This window comes from Symphalangus syndactylus, chromosome 17 (assembly GCF_028878055.3).
Source record: "Symphalangus syndactylus isolate Jambi chromosome 17, NHGRI_mSymSyn1-v2.1_pri, whole genome shotgun sequence".
In the NCBI taxonomy this organism is placed as follows: Eukaryota; Metazoa; Chordata; class Mammalia; order Primates; family Hylobatidae; genus Symphalangus; species Symphalangus syndactylus.
Genome location: NC_072439.2, coordinates 26,740,535 through 26,767,708, shown reverse-complemented (window position 1 = coordinate 26,767,708; position 27,174 = coordinate 26,740,535). Strand labels below are relative to the sequence as shown.

Genomic DNA, 27,174 nt, shown 5'->3' with positions numbered 1-27,174 from the left:
CATCCCCACTAGAATAGGAATTCAAAACCATATCACATCCTTGGGGGAATTAGAGAGATCAGTGCCACCATCAAAAAACTGAAAGACACAGGGATGATGATTCTTACCATGTCCCCATTTAACTCACCTGTTTGGCTAGTGCAAAAGCCAAGCAGATTATGGAGAATGGCAGCAGACTATCTCACACTTACTCAGAGGGTGAAGCCTATCAAAGCTGTGTTTTGGATGGGATAGCTTCATCCCAAATCAATACAGTCTTTGGCATCTGAACCTAGAAAATGCTTTTCATTCTCCAGATATATCAGTCAAAACAATCAGAAGCAATTTGCTTTGATGTGGTAGTGACAATAGTCTAACTCTATGGTTTTACTTAGGAATGTGTCAACTCTCTCGTCCCTATTAAATGATCTAGAGGAACACTGATTGTCCTAAGAGCCCATACCCTATTATTTTGGCCCATTACATTGATGACATGTTAATTGGACCTTGTGAACAAGCAGTAGCAAGCACCCTTTATAAGACACGTTTGTACCACAGGGTGGAAGATAAACCTTGCGAAAGTTCAGGGGTCACCACATCAGTGAATTTTCTAGGGATCTGGTACACATTGGGATATCCCCTCTAAAATGAAGTAAGTCTGCACTATTCATTGCCCACCACAAATAAGAGTCATAATGCTTATTGAACATCTTTGGATTTCAGAGGCTGATTTACTGCACTTTGAACATGGTCTGATGCATTTGCCTATTAAGTCTGATATTTTGATTGGACTCAGAGGAAGGAAAAGGCTCTATTGCAGGCCTAGGCTGCATTAGAACTTACTTTTCTATTAAAGCCTGATGATGAGTCAACCCAGTGGTATTAGAAATATATTCTTCATCAGAGATGCTGTATAGAGCCTCTGGCAAGTCCCAATAGAATAATCCCATCAGGGAACCGTAGGACTTTTAAGCAAAGCCTGTTCTTTGCTACAGACAACTGCTCTCCATGTGAAAGGCAGCTCCTAACTTTCTATGGACTTTGATAGAGACTGAATATCTGATTAAGGGCCACGAAATCTTATGAACTTGAGCTGCTCCTCAGAAACTACTTGTCATCTATTCAACAAAATGAAAAGGTAAATTGTGCTGTATCATTTCATTATTAAATGGAAATAGTGGCCGGGCATGGTGACTCATGCCGGTAATCCCAGCACTTTAGGAGAATGAGGCAGGCGGATCACTTGAGATCAGGAGTTTGAGACCACCCTGACCAACATGGTGAGACCTCATCTCTACCAAAAATACAAAAATTAGCTGGGCATGGTGGTGCCCGCCTGTAATAGAAGCTACTTAGGAGGCTGAGGCAGGAGAATCGCTTGAACCAGGGAGGTGGAGGTTGCAGTGAGCCAAGATTGCACCACTGCATTTTAGCCTGGGCAACAGGGTTTGAGTGTCTCAGTAAATAAATAACAAATAAAATTAAATAAATGAAAACAGCAGCTATGTGATGCTGAGTCTGAAAATACAAGATACTCAGATTTTTATGGAATCTCCTACCGTTTTATCATATTTTTTAAAATGCAGACTGTGATAGTTAATTTTATACATCAATCTGACTGGATCAAGGAATGTCCGGATGTCTGGTTAAACATTATTTCTGAGTGTGTCTGTGAGGGTGTTTCTGGAGGAGATTAAAATTTGAATCTATGGACTCAGTAGACTACCCTCCCTAATGTGGGTGCACATCATTTAATTAGTTGAGGGCCTGAACAGAACAAGAGGCAGAGGAAGGAGGAATTCCCACTCCCTACCCTGCCCCTTTTTCTGGTTAAATGCTTGAGCTGGGATATCTCATCTCATTTTCTCCTGCCCTTAGACCAGGATTTTATACCATTGGCTCCCCTGGGCCATACATACATGCATGTGTGTATGTATGTGTCTATATATATATATATATATATATATATATATATATATATATATATCTCCATATCCTATTAATTCTGTTTCTCTGGAAAACCCATACTAATACATTTACCTATTATCTCAAGGGGAATTACCAGTGGCTCATTCACAGCCAAAGAAAAGTGTGTTGCCATTCATACGTGTTAGCGCCAGCCAGAAATGGATGACCACTGCTTCTCAGTGCTCCTGACAGACAGAGATGAGGGCAAGACTTCTTGTGCAGAATTTTGAGCAGAATGTCTAGTTGTCCAATCTGTTTGGAAAGAAAAATGACCTGGTTCTATATTGAACCATGAGCAGTGGCTAGTGGATTGGCTAGCTGTTCAAAGACTTGGAAAGAAGGGGCCATTTACCTCTACCAGAAGGGCACCATGTTACTGTTTTATCATGGGGAGAAAAAGTGCCAGGGAATGCATAGTGTTGGACTACCTCGTAGGCCTCCTTTGCCTGATAGTTGTGGTCCATGAAAATACGGTGCCAACCCAATAGAAAGACCACCAAAGATGCAAATCCCTCAGGCAAGCGACTCTGTTTAGGGAAGGTGCTAGCAAAGAGTAGGGTAAACATGAAATGGGTCACAGAAGGCAGCTGTGATCACCACCTTGGGTCTGTGAGCAGCTGCATAAGCAGGGGCTGTACTAGCTACTGTTTATGTTCATTTATTCTCCCCTCCCCTTTCTCTCCCTGCTGACTAATATGAAGCATGCTGATAGTGGCAAATGTTTTAGATTCCATGTGGGGGCGCACATGAGTTAACAACACCATATGCTGATATTTCACATGTTTTCTATTTGGAGGTACAAGCTTTTTACAAGATGGAGGACAAGAGCCAATCCTGAGACGCAAAATAGGTTGGCTGCTTTCTGTTTGCCTGTTCACATTCCCCTTCTACCCCTTTCCACCATACACTTTGTCTTGATATGCATAAATTACACCACGAAGAACCCTCTGTCCTCGGGGGTCAGGTTCCTGTTCAGTCAATGAGAACAGGCAATACATCTGAGAGAGTGAGTTCTGGGTCTTTATTTCCTGGCTTCCCTCTTCAGGATCACTTTTGGCTGAGTGCAACCTTTAAAAGTTGCAGTTTTGCTCAGGGGGCCTCCAGACAGTCCTCTGCTTCTGGGTTTCAGCAATGACCCCTTCTTCATACTCTTCAAGCCTGAAGAGGCACTTGCTAGCTTCAGGGTACTGTTAACCCCTTACCATGACCCCATTCAGTAACCTTCCTCAGACTTTTCCAATGTGAGTCAGCTAGGTGCTTCCTACTGATTTACAGTCTAATTTTTTAGTTATTCTAATATGCCAAATTCTCTTCGATATTACAAATGCTTTAAGTAGTAACTATATCAAGATTAAACCATTGACAATAAATATTTATTCTTGATCTTAACACAAAAGTATTAATATTCTTCCTGGAGAAAAAGGTACTTATTCATGAAGTCAGCTATACATGGCTGCATAGATGGTTTCCTGAACAACTCTGGAGACAACATTCATATTAACTGGTATGAAAGAGGCACATCTTGTAGTTGGGTGCCGCACAGCTCCCCCACAATTGCATTTGGTGGCCCTGGGTCTATCAAGGACATGTTTTGGTTATTCCAAGAATTACAAGGTTAGCCTTTCTTGCAAATTGAGGTAACTATCCCAGCACACTGGTGGTGCTCATTGGCCACATAATTTTGGATTGGTCTTAGGTATGATTCTCTCCTCGTCACTGACCTATATGAGCCATTTATTTTTTATTCTGTGACTTTCAAATGGTGTGATCTTCCAGTACACATGTCCCGGATTCACATTGAGCATTATCTAATTTTTGTGTCTGATTTGAGTCTGCAAGTCTCAACCCAGGTGACTTCACCACTTGATTGAATTAAACGAATCTCTTTATTGTCTGCATCATCTCAGCTCTTCCTTCCTGGTCAGGCCACAAGCCTTAAGGCTATGTAAATGTCCTTAGTTTGAATCCTGAATATCTGTCTTTGTGAATGTAGCACAATAGTGGTCATGAATGAAGGTACAGTGACATAAAAAGAGGTTGAACGGGGTCCCGGCACTGAGAAAGGTGGGTTAGGTTTTGAAAGGCTTGAAACAGGAGGCCAACTTGATCTAGTGTGAGTTCTAAAAAGATCTTCCTGGCTGAGGTACAAAGAATGCATTGGAATGGGGCAGGTGGGAACGCAGGGAGATGAGTTAAAAGCCTATTGCCAGGTCCAGATAGAGAAAGAGTGGCTTGGATTAGTGACAATGGAAACAGAGAAAAGTGGATGGATTTGAGAAAGATTTTGGAAATAAAATGCATGGAACTTGGTGGTGACTGGATCTAGGAAGTAAGGAAGGGGAGATGTAAGGAAAGATGGCTGAATAGCTGGTGGATTGTGGTGATGATGGCTGTGCACATTGGTAGTAGCAATGATGAGGCAGGGGAGGGAGAGAATAGGAGCAAGGAAGGACCACGAATTCAATTTGAGGTGCCTGTAAGAAAGAATCCAAGTGATGAGACTGAATAAGCATTAGATGTTTGGTTGGAGAAATGCTAATCGTAATTAGAGCAAACATAGAGTACTTAATTTTTTTTAATGCAGTCCTTAATAAGTGAGGGTGGAGCGGAAGAAAACAAGGTAAAATAAAGGCAAAAAATCATTTGTTCATCTCTCTATGCCTATGTTCATTCAAATAGATTCATTCAATTATCCAGAGTCTCGCCTATGCAGATACTATTCTAGATTCTGAGTAAAGTGGTGAACTAGAGAAAGTTCCTACCCTCAAATTTCCTATTCTCAGTGGAAATAAATTCACAATGTTGAGATTAAATGGTTAATGCTATCTTTAGGAAAAAATATACAGATCACATTTGGTTTTATTTTATTTTACTGTTTTAGACATGTCACATTTATTTTGCTTTTCCTGTTATTTTGTAGGACTTTGTCTAAGTGCTCTATTGGCTAGTAGTTCATAAGTTCATAATTTTGCTAGTTTCTATAAGATGTTTATATTTGTGTATCTAGAAATGTTGATTGGTATGGTATTTCTCTTATATATTCTTGTTTTTTTTTTTGAGATGGGGTCTTGCTCTGTTGCCCAGGCTGGAGTGCAGTGGTGTAATCTCAGCTCACTACAACCTCCGCCTCCCAGGTTCAAGAGATTATCCTGCCTCAGCCTCCCAAGTAGCTGGGATTACAGGCACCCACCATCATGCCCAACTAATTTTTGTATTTTTGTAGAGATAAGGTTTTGACATGTTGGCCAGGCTGATCTTGAACTCCTGACCTCAGGTGATCCGCCCCCCTCGGACTCCCAAAGTGCTGGGATTACAGGTGTGAGCCACCACGCCCGGCCTATATTCTTTCTTGAACTTTAATAGCAGCAAAAATCCTCCTAGATATTGTCTACTAGATGAAGAAAGATGCCACCAGGAGAGGCTTTGTGTGTGTAAAATAAATTTAGTACCCAAAATATGCCACTGACATTTTTCATATAGCAGTCTTATAAATGTAATTTTAAAATAGTCCATAAAACTTTAAGATGGGAGTACTAGATTTTAGTATATGAAACTCAATTTTATAAAAAAGTATGCCTCCCTGATACAACTACTTAGCTTGAAATCACGACATATCATGTTTAAAACAAAAATAATCTTGACAGTAGAAAGAGGCTGTTCTTCTTGTTCCAAATTACATTCACATACATTTTGGTAAACAAGTTGTAACTGAACACATCTAAGTTTTAAAATTCTCTTGTTTAGAAACGTGCACACTTGCACACAGGAAGTGGAAGTTGAATTGCTTTACACTGAATAAGATAAACACATTTATGACCCAGCCTGAAAGCCTTTGTGAGACAGGGGGACTTTGAGACTTTTAGTGTGATAATGATACATTTTTGACTACTGTTGATAATATTAACTATTGACTATTAAGTTGTGAATAGTAACTGGACAGGGAGGGATTCATCCTGCCCAGGCAAATCCAAATGCTAAATAAACATTTATTGAGCACTCGGGTGTGCCAGGCATTAGGACAAGAACTTGGTCTATAAGAAAACCCAAAAGTTCATAATTCAGACAGAATTTCTTTCCTCAGTATCTGTCCACTAAACACATACGAATGAACCCTATCATATGATTTATAGTGCACATGGCTGGAAGCACTCGCTAATATCCACTCACTCCTACTTCGTTTAGGGACATCACCTACTTTTCATGTCTATATGACCCTTTTGCTTAACATTGCTCAGAAGTGAGTGTCTCATATTAACAAATTTCCTAATTGTTTGGGTAACTGATGTTTAGTCTTGTACTGGTCAGTGTTCATTCAGGCAAATGGAAGTTGTTCTTTGTATTTCAATACAGAGGATTCAAGGTTTCATCCCTATCCAATGGGATAGGGAAAGGGCAGGTCAAGAAGCACACTACCTACAATCTCAGCCAGCAGCACTGAAGTAGCTTGTCCTCAAGACCTTGCTGGACACAGACACTGCTGTGTGCCTCGTATCCACCATCTGGTCAGCATCTGCCTGCAACTGCCACTCAAGAATAATGGCCTGTCCTCCCCTTTAGAATCTCCCCAAGTGCTCTGTTCCAATTTTCATGTCCCCATTCTTTTCCAGGCAACACTTTAACTTTTACGAAAGAGGCTTGACAAGGCTCACTGTGAGTTCAGCTTTCATTGTTATCCAGTCACCCATAGGATCCAATTTTAGATTTGGCTCTCAGAAATCTTAGCTCTGCAGCTATAAGAAATAAAACGTTCTTTCAGAACATAGAAGCTTTTTTGGTTCCTTGCTTGAGAATTTATAGATCTTCCTTCCGTAAGTTTCAGTCTTAGATATCCAGCCAGCTCCATCGTTGCTGTTGTCAAACTTTCTGCTCGAAGATTCTCTTGAAGAAGTCATATGGTCTTTCAACACTTAGCTTTCTTATAGGCTCATAACTCCAGGAAACTAAAAGTGGAAATTAAAAAATTATTGAGCCTCCGCACATTGTATACCAACAAAGTTTTTTTTTTTTTTTTTTGCTAGCAATGAGGCTATTACATTCTTTAACTCTATTCAGATCAGAGAACTCATCCTGGATTCTCTTCTTTGAGGTTCTGTTTTCTTGAAATTGCTGCCAGTAGCAAAACTTCTAAGAGCCAGACTTCAGTCGTTAAATCAGAAGTCACTCTGTATGGCTGTAACTCATGTGCTGACCTTATTTACTCAGTTTCTGGCTACTCCAGAGGTCAAACTGATATTGCATAGCCCAAGGTTTCCACCATAACTAGGACCATTAGCATAAACTATCTGGATGACCCAAGGTCCAAGGTAGACCAAAAAAAGTCTTATCAGGCAGGATATTCCAGGTTCTTAGAGGTTATCGTCCAGGAGTCAGTCAAGGGGCAAACTTTTCTTTGGAAGATGCAGGGTTTGTGCAACTCAGGTCTACTGAGTTAATCCTTTATTGCATACACAGAACCACTGAAATTTGTATCTTAAGGAACCTCAGAGATTATCTGGTTAAATCTCACTTTTTGTAGGTAAGAAAAACAGATGGATGTGGATTTAAATTCCAATTTTACTACTTATAAACTGTGAGGCATTGGAGAAATTACTTAACCTCTCTAAGCCCAATTTTTTGCACATATTCTTAGTTAACAGAGTTATAGTCAAGATGAAGTGAGAACTTATCCAAACGCTCAAGCTAAATTAGTGGTTAAAATACAGTAGGCCTAAAAACAATAATTTTTTTCTTATTCAATAAGCTTCTCAAGAATATATTATTATACTGATGCAGGTAGGAGAAAAAGTTGCTGCTCTATTAAAAATAAGCATTTTGATAACTAACACTGTAGAAAAATTTATATAAGAAGAGATGTCACTTTGTTTTGGAAAATGCCTTGAAGGCCCCTTTGAGAGTCAAGAGTGAGGCTCTCTAGGACTTAGTCTGCAAAGAAAGAAATGAACTGCTTTGCAAAATAATTGGATGAAAAGACAGCAAGGCAGGAGAGAAAAAGGAGTGAGAAAGACTGGAGTGAAGGGTAAAAATGAGGAGTTGAAAATATTTTTTGCAGAAGTTGGTCAGTGCCAGGTTGTTAAAAGCCTTCGAAACTACATAAATTAGTTTCCCAAAGTCTCAGAGCTGGTTAATGAAAGAGCTGAGATGAAAGGTCTTTTTAGAAAACCACATTGCCTCTTTAAGAACCAAAGTTTTTTTTTTTTTTTTTTTAACCACTTTCAATATTTAATGACACCTTGGGGTATTAAACAGAGTATACAACCCTTTTGCTAATATCTGAGATTCTCAGAAGCTGCCCACCAAATATCTGGGTTAATACTGTATTTCACATAGTTAATTAAATATTTACTCACCAAAAAGGAAACAGTTTTCAGCTAAGTTTCAGAGAAGGCTTATAGGAAAATAGTCAGGAACCACCGTTTCATTACAAACATTGCAAGAGAAAACAAAATAGTGCCTCATGCCTGACTACTTTTGGTGACTTATAATAAAAAAATAAAGTTTCCTGAGCTTATTGTTATTACTTTGCATTGATAAATGCCCATGGTTTTGTTCAGATGACATTTTTATGTAGTAACAGGGAAATGTACAACTCTCTTAGTTTTTGGAAACCAACAAAGCCTGAATTTGCAAGTGTGGAGCCGTAACATGCTACACTTCAGCTGAGTCTCACTTTAGTCACGTTTAGAGAGATAATCCAAGCCAAAGGACACAAACACTGAAGAAATTTGAAAAATTTTTTTTTTCTTCTAATTTTCTGTTTGGTACAATGAGCATTTTCAGCCCCTGCTTGCTGTGTCTGAAATTGCCACGAGGGCCAGGCTTTTGAGGCTTATATATTAGAAGGAAATCCTCGTTTTGGACCTCCAGAGTAAAATGCAGGGCCAGCCCGGTAAGAACAGTTGTTTTCCTTCTAACGGGCTTCTCTTGGGAATTCTCACTCCATCTTTTTCAGCACTTCACTCCAATCCCTTGCTGCTACAGACCTTCCTCTGCTTCTTTCTTTGTCTGAGGTATGGTGGGTATGTAGCTTAAACTACTGCTCATAATTCTTTACATCTGTTAGTATCATACATCGCTTGCTGTGCTTCATGGTGGATTGACTCTACTTCCCTGCTTGAAGTTGGATTTGGCTATCAGACTTGTTTTGGCCAATGGGATATCAGCACATGTGACATGAGCAGAGGTTGCAATATGCTTATGTGGTTAGGCTTGTTTTCTACCACTCTTGCCAATGCCACATAAAGATCACATGCCCCTGGCCTTCTGGTATGGGGTGACCTGGGCCATCCTGAGCTTGGAGCAAAGCCCGGCCAAACCTAGCTTGGGTCAGCCAAGCCCAGCTGACCTGCACATGTTTGCACAAGAATACCTGATTGTTGGTTTAAGCTACTGAGCTGTGGGGTGTTTTTTGTTTTTTGACTGTTATGGTAGACAATACCGGAAAACGTAGGAGGAAGGGAAAAGAAGGCAATAAGAAAGAACAAACTGTCCTCAACATCTACTCTGTTCTTTTCATTGGCATGTTGGTTTTATTTTCTAGTCAGCCAGCGGCCACTGGTAACTGACAGACAACACAGCATTGAACTTGTGATTCCACTATTTATTGGCTTTAGCCTAGAATTTTGTATCTGAAAAGTGAAGATAATAGAAGTACCTACTAGGAACTCATATGAGCATACAAATAATATAAAGCATCTGGGTTCAATAAATGGGAATATTATTACTAACAGCAGCATCATCACCACCACTAGTTGTAGTAGCAGCAGCAGAAGTAATAGTAACCCTGAACTCATCTTCTACATCATCCCACACTTACCCCTGCCAGAGAACTGTGTGGCATTTTCTTACAGGGTTCTTGTCACATCTATGAAGAAACACTGTGATAAAGGAAGATATCCATGGAGTGGCTGTGTGAAAATTTCTTTGAAGTAAACATGACAAGTTTTCCCTTATCTCAGTCCCATTCTATATTTCTATTTACCCTGAATCTAGGCAGAAAAAAGATAGAAGCAGTGTTCGAGGGGACCCTCTGTATCCAACAGAGAGAGACTCAGGACCATGTATCCCAGAATAATGAAGGTCTAGGGGAGGTAAACAGTCAGAAATTCAATAAAAACAAGGTTGTGTAATGGGAGAAAGATCCGGACTTGGGTTCACGACTCTCCCGGAATGCCTATGGCAAGTTGTACTGTGAATCTTTAATAAGATACTGAATCTTTACCATTTTCCTTGTTTTCCCCAATATTAGTAATAGTGAAAACTCACGGAAGGGTGGTGATGATGGCTCATGCCTGTAATCCCAACACTGAGAGGCCAAAGCGGGAAGATTACTTGAGCCCAGGAGTTTGAGACCAGCTTGAACAACATAGAGAGACCCCTGTCTCTATGAAAAAAAAAAAAAAAAAAAATTACCTGAGTGTGGTGCACAACTGTAGTCCCAACTATCTGGGAGGCTGAGACAGGAAGATTACTTGGGGCTGGGAGGTTGAGGCTGCAGGAGCTGAGAGCATGCCACTGTACTCCAGCCTAGGTGACAGAGTGAGACCCTGTCTCTAGAAAAACAAAAACCAAAAATCCTTATGGGAAACCTAAAAGGAAGCTCTACTTTTTTTTTAGAGGCAGAGGAGGGGAGATACTGAGAGAGTGTGTGGGTTCTCAGTGAGTTGGGGGAAGTGGGCTGAGTCAGAGCTATGGTGATAACAACGGAAGGGAAGCAAGACACCCAGGGCTGGGGTTTTTTCTGGAATAAATACCTACTGGATAGGAAGCCTGACCTCTTGCTCTTCTGTTTCCCTCTCCCACTAAAAATCCAACCTCAGACCATAAAAGCATTCACCATAGACTTAGAATATGAGAAAATATAATCTCCTCTCTCAGGACCATTGCTAGAAAAACAAGTTTGATTTCCAAAATGCCAACTGACAAGTATTCTTTTCATCTTTACTGTAATGCTTTGAAAATCAAGATCTGCAAAATACTTTAGATGGCATTTGGCCTGGAATGACCAAGAAAGAGCTCCAGGCTGTCCTTGTATCAAGGGGTAGCATCCCCTCTTTAGGGAAGCTTATTCACCAGCAGTTGGGTTCTGACTCGTAAAGAATGTCCAGAAAATTAGGCCCCAGATGCCCACTTTGTTGAGTGACTCAAGAATCTCCTGGGAATGAGTGTACCTCTTGGTACCTCTAGCACGACCTAGAAAGGCAGAAGAGGGGTAATTATGGGCACTTCGTGTTGCTGGTTCCCCAGCTGTCAGCCCAGAGAAAACAAACTGTACCTAAAGAGTATTTAACCTTAGTTTCTCCAGCTCTCACAAATATAAGAGTATACATGAAGGAATGACTGAAAGAGAGGGCTCTGGAATCAGACTGCTCGAGTTGTAATCCTGGATCCTATGCTTGCTGTCAAGTGACCTTGAATGATTTAGTTCAATTACATCTGCCTCAAAAGTCTATGGACTAAGTAGGATCCATTGCATGGAACTGTGACGGCAGTATATCACCAGTGAAACCTGAAAGACTATTTTATGAGAAATTCTGTAAGACCTTAAGAGCCAGGATCAACATCTTGATATTTCCTACCACACTTCCCCAAGCAATGGGTGGCAATGCCTGGGAGCTACCCAGCAGCATTGATGTCTTATGGGAGACTGTGGTGTCTGGAGGACCCTGTGAAGTGAATGAGTAAGTTGTCGAGGAACTGGAACAGAAGGAAGAAGCCAGGGCTACTTCAGGGCAGCTCCACGGCCAATTCACTTCACTTGTTTGTGGCAGGTGGTGGAATTCTTTAGAGAGCTGGAGTCCCACATGGGAAGACAGGAAAAAGAACGTGTAAAAAAAACCAATATTTTTGAGAGCAAAGTCCTTCATTTAATCCATACAATAACCTTATGGATTACATACTGATAAGGTTTGGTTGTGTCCCCACCCAAATCTCATCTTGAATTGTAACTCTCACAATTCCCAAGTGTTGTGGGAGGAATCTGGTGGGAGGTGATTGAATTATGGGGGTGGGTCTATCCTGCCCTGTTCTCATGATAGTGAATGAGTCTCATGAGATCTGATGGTTTTAAAAAGGAGAGTTTCCCTGTACAAGCTCTCTCATCTGCTGCCATGTGAGATGTGCCTTTCACCTTCTGCCATGATTGTGAGGCCTCCCCAGCCATGTGGAACTATAAGTTGAATAAACCTCTTTTTTTAAATAAATTGCCCAGTCTTGGGTATGTCTTTATCAGCAGGGTGAAAACAGAGTAATACACATACTAATCTTATCCTCATTTTCCAGAAAAGACTTTTGAGGCAGATGCAACTGAATTAGTTCAAGGTCACTTGACAGCAAGTGTAGGATCCAGGATTACAACTTGAACAATCTGATTCCAGAGCCCTCTTGTTCAGTCATTCCTTCATGTATACCCTCATATTTGTGAGAGCTGGAGAAACTAAGTTAAATACTCTTTAGGTCCAGTTTTCTCTAATAAAGTTCACAGAGTTGGAAATATCTAGTTCCACAATGGATCTCTGCAACAGAATTAACAATATCCTCAGAAAAGTGCATACACATGTTAACAGTAATTACTACCCAGGGTATTATAATAACTTGTGGCCAGTTGATCGTTTTTAAAGACATGCTCCTTGGGGAATAAGCATTACACCAAGGGATGCATTAACACGAAAACAAAAACATGTTTAGCAGCTGCAATTTTTTTTTTTTTTACTATGAAAGTCTTAGAAAAATAAGCACAACTTTCCCATCCTCAAATTTTTCCATACGGTATGATATCTGTGGATTAGGGAATAGATAAGAATTGAATGACCTCTTAATACGATGAGATGTAGAAGAAAAATAAATGTGGGTACTGTCCCATTTTTGTGAGGTGGTGCTTCCCACCTAGAAGGCCGAATCAAAAATAAGTCCCAATAAAACTTAATTTATATATTGTCTTTCTCCTGAATAATTAAAAATGGCTTCATAATTAGGTGATGCATCATGTAGTCCTTTAAATCTATTCATTAGGTTTTTCAGGCAGTGAATATTTTGGAGCACATATTGTGTATGGTTAGAATCATTATGTTAGGTGTTGTCAACATAAAAATGAAAAGACACTATCACTGTCTACCGGCTTATAGAACTCCCATCTAGTGGAAGAAAGAGGTGAAAAGGCAGCTACATATGCTAGGAACAATGTTATTGACTTGCACAGGGTATTATTGAGTTATTTAACCTCATCCCAAGGGCTGGGGACAGGAATACTGGAGGAGTAAGAAAAAAGTTTCCATCCACTTGAGGATGGAACTCGCTTTCTGAGTGCTTACAGCATGCATGAAGTCAGCCAAACAAAGGACTGGCATGTGGTAGGAGGCAGCAGTCCCTTCATGTGCAGTCCATGGAGACAGTTGGAGCCAAGGGGGAGGTGAGAAACATGTCAGTGTCTCAGTGTGTGGGTGAACTCGGAGCCACCTAGAGTCTCTGGGGCTCAGGCTGGGAGGGACCCGGCTAGAATGGCAGCAGCCAGGAGCCCGCTGGTGGGAGGTCTTGTGTACTATGCTAGACTCTGCAGACTGAAGCCAGTGGGAGGCAACATTTTCACTGCTTTGCGGATGTGTAGAGTATTTTTTCGCCAAGTTAAATTTATTCAGTGGAAGAAACTGGCCATTTTTTTCCCTGAGATTACAGTACTGTACATTGTGTGTATGTATGGTTTAAAATGATCTTTTCTAAAAGGATTGTGATTGAAGACGACATTTTAAAAAGTAGTCCTTCCTTAGCAAAATGTAAATTTGGCATCTTCCTGTAAGTTTTTAATATTAAAAAAACTTATCCTGGTCTGTAAATTGAAGAGACTGAGAGCTACTGCTGTAGGGAAAGGAGTAAGCGGAGAGATTTAGCAATAGGACAGCATAGCTGGATTTACACTTTAAATAGCTTTTTCAGCTGGGTGGAGAGGAATTTGAGGCAGACCAGACCAGAGGCAGGGAGATCATTGATGTGGTTAATGATCTAACCTAGGAGAGAGATGATGAAGGTCTAATCTAGCACCGAAGCAGTAGGAAAGATGAGGATTGGGGGACAAATTTAAAAATACATTTACAAGACAAAAGCAGGACTTGGTGACTGGATACAGGAGGAAGAGAGAGGAATGAATATCACCATTCCCTTTTGCACCATATCAAGTGGTGAGATTTTTCATGTTCATGGAATGGCTGAGGCTACTTGGGGGCAAACAGTTATTTGCTCCCATTTCTCTGTCCAGTACAATTGACAGAAAGATGGAGGAAGGCAGCAAAGTAACTTTCACACAAGACCAGCTACCTTCAGGGTCAAACCACTTTGGAAAAAAATCTCCATAGACACGAGCTTTAAATTTGGTGGAAACAGAAGCTTTTGATTGTGAGAGGGACCTGGTATAAAACAAAGTGGCATGGTTTGGGGGCTGAAGGGATAACCACGTAGGAAAGACATTGTAAAAGCCCAGCAGTGGACCAGGACAGATGTGAGTCATGTGTATGATGCTTGCCTTGCTTCTTTACATAATCAATGCAAGTGCTAATGCCTTATCACCTCTTCTCACTTCTTCTAATTCCTACAAGGAATTGAAAGTGGCAGTCAGCTCCAGCCAAGGGTCATAGCTCAGATGAATCTTGGTTGTAAGGGCAACCATAAACCTTTTGCCATCTTAGAGAAAATGGATTTAACTGTGTGTTTGATTTCCATTCAATCACAAACTGTGTATTTGATTCACAACTTGTGAAACTACACTGCTTTCACTGTTGAGGCACAAACCACACCCTAAAAGGTAGTTAAGTGCTCTCTGGAAAAAGAAATTTCCTGTATTTACAGATGGTGAATTAGTTAAGAAACTGGAATTCAAATTGCAGGTCTTCTGACCATGGATTGTGATCAACAGAATGTAATATTACAAGTTAAAATGCTGAAGCCTCCTCATAAGGCTGGTAAAATATACAACACAGTCTTCAGAAAACTGCTGGGAAAAGACTTGTTGAATGACAATAAAAACTCGGGAGATAAGGCCATGTCTCCTGAGTTTTGATTCCACTTGACTCTGGGCAGAAAGTATGTTTGAAATGTGGAAAACAGTCAGGACTTGAATTTCAGAAGGCTGCATCATAGCATATTACAGCAGGAAATTAACTCTGAAGGAATTACAACACGGAAATAAAATTAAGAGAGAGGCACTGAAGATGAGGATGCTGAAATGATCTTGACTTCAGGAAAAGGCATGCCTTTGAATTCAACAACCAGTGGTCACACTGAAATGTTAACAATCATTCTTCACAGCGTGCACTTATGGGGCAGGATGTAGAATTGTATTATTCTCTCTGAAATGACTCCACCCCATTCTCTTAAAGTATTAATACTGTTATGAGGTAATGGGAGCGAGGTGACTTTCAGTTACATTTACTTTCAGAAAGTAAATAGTGGACTTATAGGAAATTAGCTGATAAAAGTTCATGAAACACCACATTCATCAGGGACATGCTGAGCGCTGATACTCTGGGCAATCCCCAACTGTGGGTGCAGTTGACCTGTTGCCTATGCAACATCATTTTTTTTTCTTCCACCTTCTAACAGTACCCAAACTTCTCTTTGGGGCATCACTGTCCTCCCTAGTATGTAGTAGCCCTATAATTCTGCTGCATTGACCCACCTCCAGCTGCTTACCCCAGAAGGATACTCTCATCTTCCATGACACAAAAATTGGTTGAGGGAATCCAGGTCTGAGCCAATCAGTGCATTATATGACCATGACCACATGGGTGGCTCAATCTATGTGAAGCTCTAGGGCTTCGTGGATGTGAAAAAGGAAGCATGCAGTTCTGGTTCCTGTTGGCAGCCATCTTTTGATCATGAGAGCAGCTAGTTTGAAGACTAAGCCCATATAAGAAGGAGAGAGAGCCAAGAGAGCTGCAGACAAGTGGAGCCAGAGTCCTGATCAAACCAGATTCACTGCCTGCCTTTCCCAGGGAATTTCCAACTACATGGTACAGTAGATCCCTTTTATAGTTTGCTAGTAGGTTTGTTTGTTAGGTCGTTGGTTGGTTGCTCGTTTGCTTCGCTGAGGTAGGGGGATGAACAGAAGTGTAAAGCTTGGTTCTATGTCTTTACATTTATACAAGTATTAACTTTGATTCTCTATCCTTAAGTTTAATTGTGGACTGACTGGGTTTTTTCCCTTACCCCTTTCTAGCAGGCAATACTATCAAGATAATTTGGTTTTTTTCCTTTTTAATTTGTAGATATTTCATGCTGAAAAATCTGACATTTTTTTTTCAGGGTCTATTGAGGGGAAAACAAGATGGCGCTTAATGCCTGAGAGAGCAGGGAGAAAGACCTTCAGACTGTGGGGAGGGCCAGAGCTTCCTCTGATTCATTCCCCAGCCACAATCCCGTTCCAAGGCTTCCCTGGATGTCAAGACATCATTTTATGTACATTATCAAGAGGTTGGTCCTTGAGCTTAAGACTTGTCCATCAGTGTGATTCAGACCAGTATAAAGATATCCGAGTAAGTGATGAAGTGGGTCTGCCATGAGCTTACATGCACAGAGGGCTGAGAGTCTTCTAGGGGAGATATCTCATTCTCTGGCAAGTCCAGGAAACAAGCTTGATATAGTGAAGAAAACCACAATTTTTAGAGCAGAGACATGATTCAGAGCACAGCGCCATGTGGACTCACATGTGGTTCCCGAGATGGGAAAGAAAGGGCTGTGGGTAAGAAATGAAGGAAGCTAAAAAGGAAGAAAGGGGGAGGTGTGGGGAAGGAAGGAAAGGAGAAAGAATGTGACTGGGTGTGAGTGATCTTCAGGGGTTGAGATTCTGCTGCTTTTCCCGATGCAGCTGGGTCTCTAGCCTGGTCAGGGTAATGGTGAACCCAGAAGTGCTGACAATTAGTTAAAAAAAAAAAAAAGCAAACATCCCCAAACTCCATGATGATAAAAAGAAATCAGATAACAGCGGAAAATACTGCTAGAGACTACAGCAGAAATTATAGCTAGAAACTGTCACCCAGAAGAAAGGCTGCAATTTCATATAAAATTACTGGTTCTTCAAACAGTTACCAGGTATCAAAACTGCTCTCACTGGAAAAAATGTGGGAAAAAACTTTGTTCCCTTCTAGTGCAAAATGCTTACAACGTAATGTTTTTGTAGAAGAATACCAACTGTAGGTGACTTTTTTTCTTTTTTCTTTTCTTTTTCTGTTTTTATTTTTTTGAGATGGATCTCGTTCTGTTGCACAGGCTGGAGTGCAGTGGCACAATCTCAGCTTGCTGCAACCTCCGCCTCCCAGGTTCAAGTGATTCTCCTACCTCAGCCTCCCAAGTAGCTGGGATTACAGGTGCCCACCACCATGCCTGCCTAATTTTTGTATTTTTAGTAGAGATGGGGTTTCACCATGTTGGCCAGGCTGGTTTTGAATTCCTGGCCTCAGTCGATCTGCCCAGCTTGGCCTTCCAAAGTGCTGGGATTACAGGCACGAGCCTCCGTGCCCAGCCAGTGATTTTTCTTCAAAAGCAATTCTGGTGCCAAGGAAAAATAGATCCCAGGGGAAATTACCTTGGTGTGATGGTAGCCTCCAATTTTACTCCAGTCAAGCTATCCTAGATGTCACAGGACAGAAAGTCTCAAGGACTAAATTTAGATGCTCAAATTGCATGGCAGATTGGATCTAGAACATTTATCAAGGTGTAAGGGAAAAGAGATATGAGGTGAGTGATGACAGGGTAGGGTGGGAGGACCATGGGAGGGCCAATACTAAATCCTGTATTATACAATTGCTCACATATCCCCTTTTTCTTCTTTCCTTCCAACTCTACCTTTTCTTCTCCTCTCCCCCTAACTCCCCTTCACATCAGTTTTTTTGCTAATGGAGCTGTGGTTACAAGGACCAGAACTTCAACGAGGGATGTAGAAAGCTGAAAATGTCTGGAGTCAATGCATGTTTGTTCCATTGAAGAGGCAGGGGAGCAAGAACACCTGGCTACAGCTGTACTTCACCAACTAGTTTGCTAGAGAGCTGTGAACTTTGTCTTTTTTTGTTGTTGTTGTTTGTTTGTTTTTTTTGGAGACAGATCCCACTCTGTCACCCAGGCTGGAGCGCAATGATGCAATATCCCAGGTTCAAAGGTTCAAGTGATTCTCCTGCCTCAGACTCCTGAGTATTTGGGATTAGAGGCACCCCCCACCACGCCTGGCTAAATTTTGTATTTTTAGTAGGGATGGTTTCACCATGTTGCTCAGGCTGGTCCTGAATTCCTGACCTCAAGTGATCCACCCACCTTGGCCTCCCAAAGTGCCGAGATTGCAGGCGTGAGCCACCGCACCCGGCCTGAACTTTGTCTTTTGGGCAGAGCACATGCTAGCCCAGAATGGGGCCCCAGTGGCTGGCCAGTTTAGAGATGACAAAACCATCAGTCTGGAAGTGGCTTGATTTATGCCTCAGGATTTAGTCCTTCCACCTTTTCTCTTTATAATACTCTCGAGTGTTCCATCTTTTGAAAAATCACATAATCCATTCTACTTTAACATGTCATTTTTTTTTTTTTTTTATACTTTAGGGTTTTAGGGTACATGTGCACAATGTGCAGGTTTGTTACATATGTATCCATGTGCCATGTTGATTTCCTGCACCCATTAACTCGTCATTTAGCATTAGGTGTATCTCCTAATGCTGTCCCTCCCCCCTCCCCCCACCCCACAACAGTCCCCAGAGTGTGATGTTCCCCTTCCTGTGTCCATGAGTTCTCATTGTTCAATTCCCACCTATGAGTGAGAACATGCGGTGTTTGGTTTTTTGTCCTTGCAATAGTTTACTGAGAATGGTGTTTTCCAGTTTCATCCATGTCCCTACAAAGGACACGAACTCATCATTTTTTATGGCTGCATAGTATTCCATGGTGTATATGTGCCACATTTTCTTAATCCAGTCTATCGTTGTTGGACATTTGGGTTGGTTCCAACTCTTTGCTATTGTGAATAGTGCCGCAATAAACATACGTGTGCATGTGTCTTTATAGCAGCATGATTTATAGTCCTTTGGGTATATACCCAGTAATGGGATGGCTGGGTCAAATGGTATTTCTAGTTCTAGATCCCTGAGGAATCGCCACACTGACTTCCACAATGGTTGAAGTAGTTTACAGTCCCACCAACAGTGTAAAAGTGTTCCTATTTCTCCACATCCTCTCCAGCACCTGTTGTTTCCTGATTTTTTAATGATGGCCATTCTAACTGGTGTGAGATGGTATCTCACTGTGGTTTTGATTTGCATTTCTCTGATGGCCAGTGATGATGAGCATTTTTTCATGTGTTTTTTGGCTGCATAAATGTCTTCTTTTAAGAAGTGTCTGTTCATGTCCTCTGCCCACTTTTTGATGGGGTTGTTTGTTTTTTTCTTGTAAATTTGTTTGAGTTCATTGTAGATTCTGGATATTAGCCCTTTGTCAGATGAGTAGGTTGCAAAAATTTTCTCCCATTCTGTAGGTTGCCTGTTCACTCTGATGGTAGTTTCTTTTGCTGTGCAGAAGCTCTTTAGTTTAATGAGATCCCATTTGTCGATTTTGGCTTTTGTTGCCATTGCTTTTGGTGTTTTAGACATGAAGTCCTTGCCCACGCCTATGTCCTGAATGGTATTGCCTAGGTTCTCTTCTAGGGTTTTTATGGTTTTGGGTCTAACATTTAAGTCTTTAATCCATCTTGAATTAATTTTTGTATAAGGTGTAAGGAAGGGATCCAGTTTCAGCTTTCTACATATGGCTAGCCAGTTTTCCCAGCACCATTTATTAAATAGGGAATCCTTTCCCCATTTCTTGTTTTTGTCAGGTTTGTCAAAGATCAGATAGTTGTAGACATGCGGCATCATTTCTGAGGGCTCTGTTCTGTTCCATTGATCTATGTCTCTGTTGTGGTACCAGTACCATGCTGTTTTGGTTACTGTAGCCTTGTAGTATAGTTTGAAGTCAGGTAGCATGATGCCTCCAGCTTTGTTCTTTTGGCTTAGGATTGACTTGGCGATGCGGGCTCTTTTTTGGTTCCATATGAACTTTAAAGTAGTTTTTTCCAATTCTGTGAAGAAAGTCATTGGTAGCTTGATGGGGATGGCATTGAATCTATAAATTACCTTGGGCAGTATGGCCATTTTCACGATATTGATTCTTCCAACCCATGAGCATGGAATGTTCTTCCATTTGTTTGTATCCTCTTTTATTTCATTGAGCAGTGGTTTGTAGTTCTCCTTGAAGAGGTCCTTCACATCCCTTGTAAGTTGGATTCCTAGGTATTTGATTCTCTTTGAAGCAATTGTGAATGGGAGTTCACTCATGATTTGGCTCTCTGTTTGTCTGTGATTGGTGTACAAGAATGCTTGTGATTTTTGTACATTGATTTTGTATCCTGAGACTTTGCTGAAGTTGCTAATCAGCTTAAGGAGATTTTGGGCTGAGACAATGGGGTTTTCTAGATATACCATCATGTCATCTGCAAACAGGGACAACTTGACTTCCTCTTTTCCTAATTGAATACCCTTTATTTCCTTCTCCTGCCTGATTGCCCTGGCCAGAACTTCCAGCACTATGTTGAATAGGAGTGGTGAGAGAGGGCATCCTTGTCTTGTGCCAGTTTTCAGAGGGAATGCTTCCAGTTTTTGCCCATTCAGTATGATATTGGCTGTGGGTTTGTCGTAGATAGCTCTTATTATTTTGAGATACATCCCAGCAATACCTAATTTACTGAGAGTTTTTAGCATGAAGGTTGTTGAATTTTGTCAAAGGCCTTTTCTGCATCTATTGAGATAATCATGTGGTTTTTGTCTTTGGTTCTGTTTATATGCTGGATTACATTTATTGATTTGCGTATGTTGAACCAGCCTTGCATCCCAGGGATGAAGCCCACTTGATCATGGTGGATAAGCTTTTTGATGTGCTGCTGGATTCGGTTTGCCAGTATTTTATTGAGGATTTTTGCATCAATGTTCATCAAGGATATTGGTCTGAAATTCTCTTTTTTGGTTATGTCTCTGCCAGGTTTTGGTATCAGGACGATGCTGGCTTCATAAAATGTGTTAGGGAGGATTCCCTCTTTTTCTATCGATTGGAATAGTTTCAGAAGGAATGGTACCAGTTCCTCCTTGTACCTCTGGTAGAATTCAGCTGTGAATCCATCAGGTCCTGGACTCTTTTTGGTTGGTAAGCTATTGATTATTGCCACAATTTCAGAACCTGTTATTGGTCTATTCAGAGATTCAACTTCTTCCTGGTTTAGTCTTGGGAGGGTGTATTTGTCAAGGAATTTATCCATTTCTTCTAGATTTTCCAGTTTATTTGCATAGAGGTGTTTGTAGTATTCTCTGATGGTAGATTGTATTTCTGTGGGATCGGTGGTGATATCCCCTTTTTCGTTTTTTATTGCATCTATTTGATTCTTGTCTCTTTTCTTCTTTATTAGTCTTGCTAGCGGTCCATCAATTTTGTTGATCTTTTCAAAAAACCAGCTCCTGGATTCATTAATTTTTTGAAGGGTTTTTTGTGTCTCTATTTCCTTCAGTTCTGCTCTGATTTTAGTTATTTCTCGCCTTCTGCTAGCTTTTGAATGTGTTTGCTCTTGCTTTTCTAGTTCTTTTAATTGTGATGTTAGGGTGTCAATTTTGGATCTTTCCTGCTTTCTCTTGTGGGCATTTAGTGCTATAAATTTCCCTCTACACACTGCTTTGAATGTGTCCCAGAGATTCTGGTATGTTGTGTCTTTGTTCTTGTTGGTTTCAAAGAACATCTTTATTTCTGCCTTCATTTCATTATGTACCCAGTAGTCATTCAGGAGCAGGTTGTTCAGTTTCCATGTAGTTGAGCGGTTTTGAGTGAGTTTCTTAATCCTGAGTTCTAGTTTGATTGCACTGTGGTCTGAGAGACAGTTTGTTATAATTTCTGTTCTTTTACATTTGCTGAGGAGAGCTTTACTTCCAACTATGTGGTCAATTTTGGAATAGGTGTGGTGTGGTGCTGAAAAAAATGTATATTCTGTTGACTTGGGGTGTAGAGTTCTGTAGATGTCTATTAGGTCCACTTTATGTAGAGCTGAGTTCAATTCCTGGATATCCTTGTTAACTTTCTGTCTCGTTGATCTGTCTAATGCTGACAGTGGGGTGTTAAAATCTCCCATTATTATTGTGTGGGAGTTTAAGTCCCTTTGTAGGTCACTGAGGACTTGCTTTATGAATCTGGGTGCTCCTGTGTTGGGTGCATATATATTTAGGATAGTTAGCTCTTCTTGTTGAATTGATCCCTTTACCATTATGTAGTGGCCTTCTTTGTCTCTTTTGATCTTTGTTGGTTTAAAGTCTATTTTATCAGAGACTAGGATTGCAACCCCTGCCATTTTTTGTTTTCCAGTTGCTTGATAGATCTTCCTCCATCCCTTTATTTTGAGTCTATGTGTGTCTCTGCACGTGAGATGGGTTTCCTGAATACAGCACACTGATGGGTCCTGACTCCTTATCCAGTTTGCCAGTCTGTGTCTTTTGATTGGAGCATTTAGCCCATTTACATTTAACGTGAATATTGTTATGTGTGAATCTGATCCTGTCATTATGATGTTAGTTGGTTATTTTGCTCGTTAGTTGCTATAGTTTCTTCCTAGCCTCGATGGTCTTTACCATTTGGCATGTTTTTGCAGTACTGGTACCGGTTGTTCCTTTCCATGTTTAGTGCTTCCTTCAGGAGCTCTTTTAGGGCAGGCCTGGTGGTGACAAAATCACTCAGCGTTTGCTTGTCTGTAAAGTATTTTATTTCTCCTTCACTTATGAAGCTTAGTTTGGCGGGATAGGAAATTCTGGGTTGAAAATTCTTTTCTTTAAGAATGTTGAATATCAGCCCCCACTCTCTTCTGGCTTGTAGAGTTTCTGCTGAGAGATCAGCTGTTAGTCTGATGGGCTTCCCTTTGTGGGTAACCCGACCTTTCTCTCTGGCTGCCCTTAACATTTTTTCCTTCATTTCAACTTTGGTGAATCTGACAATTATGTGTCTTGGAGTTGCCCTCCTCGAGGAGTATCTTTGTGGCGTTCTCTGTATTTCCTGAATCTGAATGCTGGCCTGCCTTGCTAGATTGGGGAAGTTCTCCTGGATAATATCTTGCAGAGTGTTTTCCAACTTGGTTCCATTCTCCCCATCATTTTCAGGTACACCAATCAGACGTAGGTTTGGTCTTTTCACATAGTCCCAAATTTCTTGGAGGCTTTGTTCATTTCTTTTTATTCTTTTTTCTCTAAACTTCCCTTCTCTCTTCATTTCATTCATTTCATCTTCCATCAGCGATACCCTTTCTTCCAGTTGATCGCATCTGCTACTGAGGCTTCTGCAATCTTCGCGTAGTTCTCAAAACTTGGCTTTCAGCTCCATCAGCTCCTTTAAGCCCTTCTCTCCATTGGTTATTCTAGTTATCCATTCTTCTAATTTTTTTTCAAAGTTTTTAACTTCTTTGCTATTGTTTTGAATTTCCTCTCGTAGCACAGAGTAGTTTGATCGTCTGAAGCCTTCTTCTCTCAACTCATCAAAGTCATCCTCCATCCAGCTTTGTTCCGTTGCTGGTGAGGAACTGCGTTCCTTTGGAGGAGGAGAGGTGCTCTGTTTTTTAGAGTTTCCAGTTTTTGTGCTGTTTTTTCCCCATCTTTGTGGTTTTATCTACTTTTTGTCTTTGATGATGGTGATGTACAGATGGGTTTTTGGTGTGGATGTCCTTTCTGTTTGTTAGTTTTCCTTCTACCAGACAGGACCCTCAGCTGCAGGTCTGTTGGAGTTTACTAGAGGTCCACTCCAGACCCTGTTTGGCTGGGTGTCAGCAGCGGTGGCTGCAGAACAGCGGATTTTCGTGAGACCACAAATTCAGCTGTCTGATAGTTCCTCTGAAAGTTTTGTCTCAGAGGAGTACCCGGCTGAATGAGGTGTCAGTCTGTCCCTACTGGGGGGGTGCCTCCCAGTTAGGCTGCTCAGGGGTGAGGGACCCACTTTAGGAGGCAGTCTGTCCGTTCTCAGACCTCCAGCTGCGTGCTGGGAGAACCACTACTCTCTTCAAAGCTGTCAGTCAGACAGGGACATTTAAGTCTGTGGAGGTTCTTGCTGAGTTTTTGTTTGTCTGTGCCCTGCCCCCAGAGGTGGAGCCTACAGAGGCAGGCAGGCCACCTTGAGCTGTGGTGGGCTCCACCCAGTTCGAGCTTCCTGGCTGCTTTGTTTCCCTAAGCAAGCCTGGGCAATGGCGGGCGCCCCTCCCCCAGCCTCACTGCCGCCTTGCAGTTTGGTCTCAGACTGCTGTGCTTGCAATCAGCGAGACTCCGTGGGCATAGGACCCTCCGAGCCAGGTGCGGGACACAATCTCCTAGTGTGCCGTTTTCCAGGCCCGTTGGAAAAGCGCAGTATTAGGATGGGACTGACCCGATATTCCAGGTGCCGTCTGTTTCCCCTTTCTTTGACGAGGAAAGGGAACTCCCTGACCCCTTGCGCTTCCCGAGTGAGGCAATGCCTCGCCCTGCTTCAGCTCGTGCACAGTGCGCTTCACCGACTGTCCTGCACCCACTGTTAGGCACTCCCTAGTGAGATGAAACCGGTACCTCAAGCAGAAATGTAGAAATCACCCGTCTTCTGTGTCGCTGGGGCTGGGAGCTGGAGACCGGAGCTGTTCCTATTCGGCCATCTTGGCTCCTCATTACTACTTTAACATGTCTTAATGGTTGTTGGCTATCTATAGTGAACGAATCTTGTGAATTCTGCTCATATCTCATATACCTGCTCACTCACTGTCTTTGTTCAGCACATGGTCTAAATTTTATCCATCCTACTTGCTTTTGTTTGCAAAAACAGAACTGGATATTTTCAATTAATGGTGAGAACACATTACAGAACAAGCTTTACCTGCCTCACACAGATAGCCAATTCCCATTTTCACCATCACCTACAGTTCAGTGAAAGAACGGAGTGAAATGAACTAAAAACATGATGTCTATCCTGTAGCATCTTAGGAATCAAGAATGACCATGACTACTGCTGCTATCATATTTCATTGAGTGCTTACTCTTGGAAAAAATGTTTGACATGCATTATCTTACCCCATCCTCATAATGAACCACTAGGTAGGTATTATAATATTGAGTGTTCAGGTAACACAACAGAGGCTCAGAAGAAAGATGACTTGTCAAAGTCAAGTGGCATATGGAGAGCAGAGCAGAAAAGAAGCCTCAAACTCTCTTACCCCAAAATCCCTCTTCTGGTCACTGGGCTAGGGTCTTCCATTTCCAGAGCCCCCTCAGGGGTTGCAGGTATTCTTCTCCACCGTGCCTCCTGTCATCTCCTCGTCTTTACTTCTGTGAGTGATGTACATCTCTGAGCTCCTACAGGAACCTCTAGGATGGCTTATTCCTTGTGTGCTCATTTAAATAATGATGTGACATTAAAATTCAGGTCACATATGAAGCAAATGAACAAGGATTACTTATTTAAAATGAAGTCAAAGATCCACACAGTATATTTGATCAGATAGCGGATGTAAATGTCTTGTGAACACTATATGAGAAGGAATGACCACATTGTTTAGTCAGACAAAAGAATACAGCTAGAGAGAGGCAGCATGACATTCATAGAGGACAGTGCTCATGAGATAAGAGATACACACATGAGTGTTATGAGCCAGATGCTGTACATGTATTATTTCAAATCCTCACACCCACTCTGAATGATGGATATTACAGAGAGGAAAATGAGGCACAGCCTGGTTAATAACATGCTCCAAGTCACTCAGCTAAGAAGCAGTGGGACTGGGTTTTGATACCAGTTTGTGGCTGCTCTTTCTGCCATACCAACATGTACCATATGGCAACAAGGAGAGAGAATGTGGAGGCTAGAAGGGAAACTAGAGGCCTGTAGAATACTATTCTTACAGAGGAGGAAATGGAAGTCTTTGAAAATGGAAAACATAAAATCAGAATTATAAGTCTCCGACTAAAAAGGAAATTACACTTGGATAAATGAAAATAAAGCAACCTCGGTTTACTCGAGTTTAGCCAAGTTCAGTACAGTACGTTTTTCCATGTCCTGAAATGTTAAAAATGCCTGGGGTCATTAGAAAGATTAGCTGGATTTATTAAGCTAAAGACAAAGGTCTCAAGTCAGATTGCTATTTACTGAATGTTCTGTGCTCTCCCACCCACGGTCTAAAAAGAACTCTCAAGTTTATTTGGCACATACTCATGTGTTTACAAGTACAAATCTTAATTTCTTTGCATCCATGGGTATCAAGTTTTGTAAAACAAAGCTTAAGTAATTGTAAAATGCCATAGAACATGACTAGGTTAGAAAACAGTAATATTTTATCAGTTGTATCTACTATAAATCGTTTCTAATCTCTTAACTGCCAAAGTTGAATTTTCTACTGGGATTCTTATTTTTTCCTTCCCTGCCTTGTATTACTTTCCCTGCCCCCTGCTGACTATAATATTGTAGTTTAACTTCTGATGGTTGCAGTAGTTGTTGTGATATCTCCAGACTGCAGCTGTTTTTGACAAGCTTAAATGAAAGAAAAACCTATCTGACAGCTTCTAAATCTGAACGCATCATGTAGTTGCACTCATCTACAGGTTACAAAGTGAGTTAGTGGCAGAATGGGATTGAAACTGAGGCAGGGAATGTGTAGGAGAGCGGTCATAAATTTGTCTTCACAGACAACTGGTTTTGCATCTAATTTCTGACAAAGAGAATGACCTAATACAGCACTCTAAAGCAAAAATAATCATTTTTTTGTTAGCAGCCTTTAATTGGCTTATATAATTGGTCAGTATATTCAGTTACCTGGGAGTACATTTTTTTTTCAGTTAAATTATGTTAAAAAGCTCATCAGAAAGTTTCATTGTTTAAAATTTGACATTTCAAGCATTTATGAAGTTTTAATGGCTGTGGTGGGAAATTGTTAACTGGTACTTTTGGAAATTTCAGTCTAAAGGAGTATCTTGAGCTTTCATTGTGTAATTGTGAGTGGGACCAGCACCAGAACTATTTTCTGAGGAAAGCTGGACCCAGCCCAGGGGACTCCCTCAGCCTATTTCTGTGCAAAGGTAAGGTAGATCTCCATAAAGAACATGAGCCGTGGCTTGGCATCTTGATTTTTGCAAGATAACATGCTTGTGTTATCTTCTCCTCAGCCACTCAATCAATCTTTTTTTTTTTTTTTTTTAGAAGAGGTCTCAC

At 41.1% G+C, this 27,174-nt stretch overlaps 1 long non-coding RNA gene across 2 annotated transcripts in view; it reads right to left on the bottom strand.

Annotated features, from left to right (window-relative positions):
* Positions 1–27,174, bottom strand: part of LOC134733040 (uncharacterized) — a 133,059-nt gene that overhangs the window by 67,077 nt on the left and 38,808 nt on the right. The window contains exon 3 of one of the 2 annotated variants that reach the window (XR_010116615.1): positions 4,862–6,887. The exons of the other annotated variant lie outside the window; for it this stretch is intronic. This is a non-coding gene — a long non-coding RNA (uncharacterized lncRNA). Of the gene's footprint in view, positions 1–4,861; positions 6,888–27,174 lie in introns of those variants that run through there. 2 annotated transcript variants of the gene reach the window in all.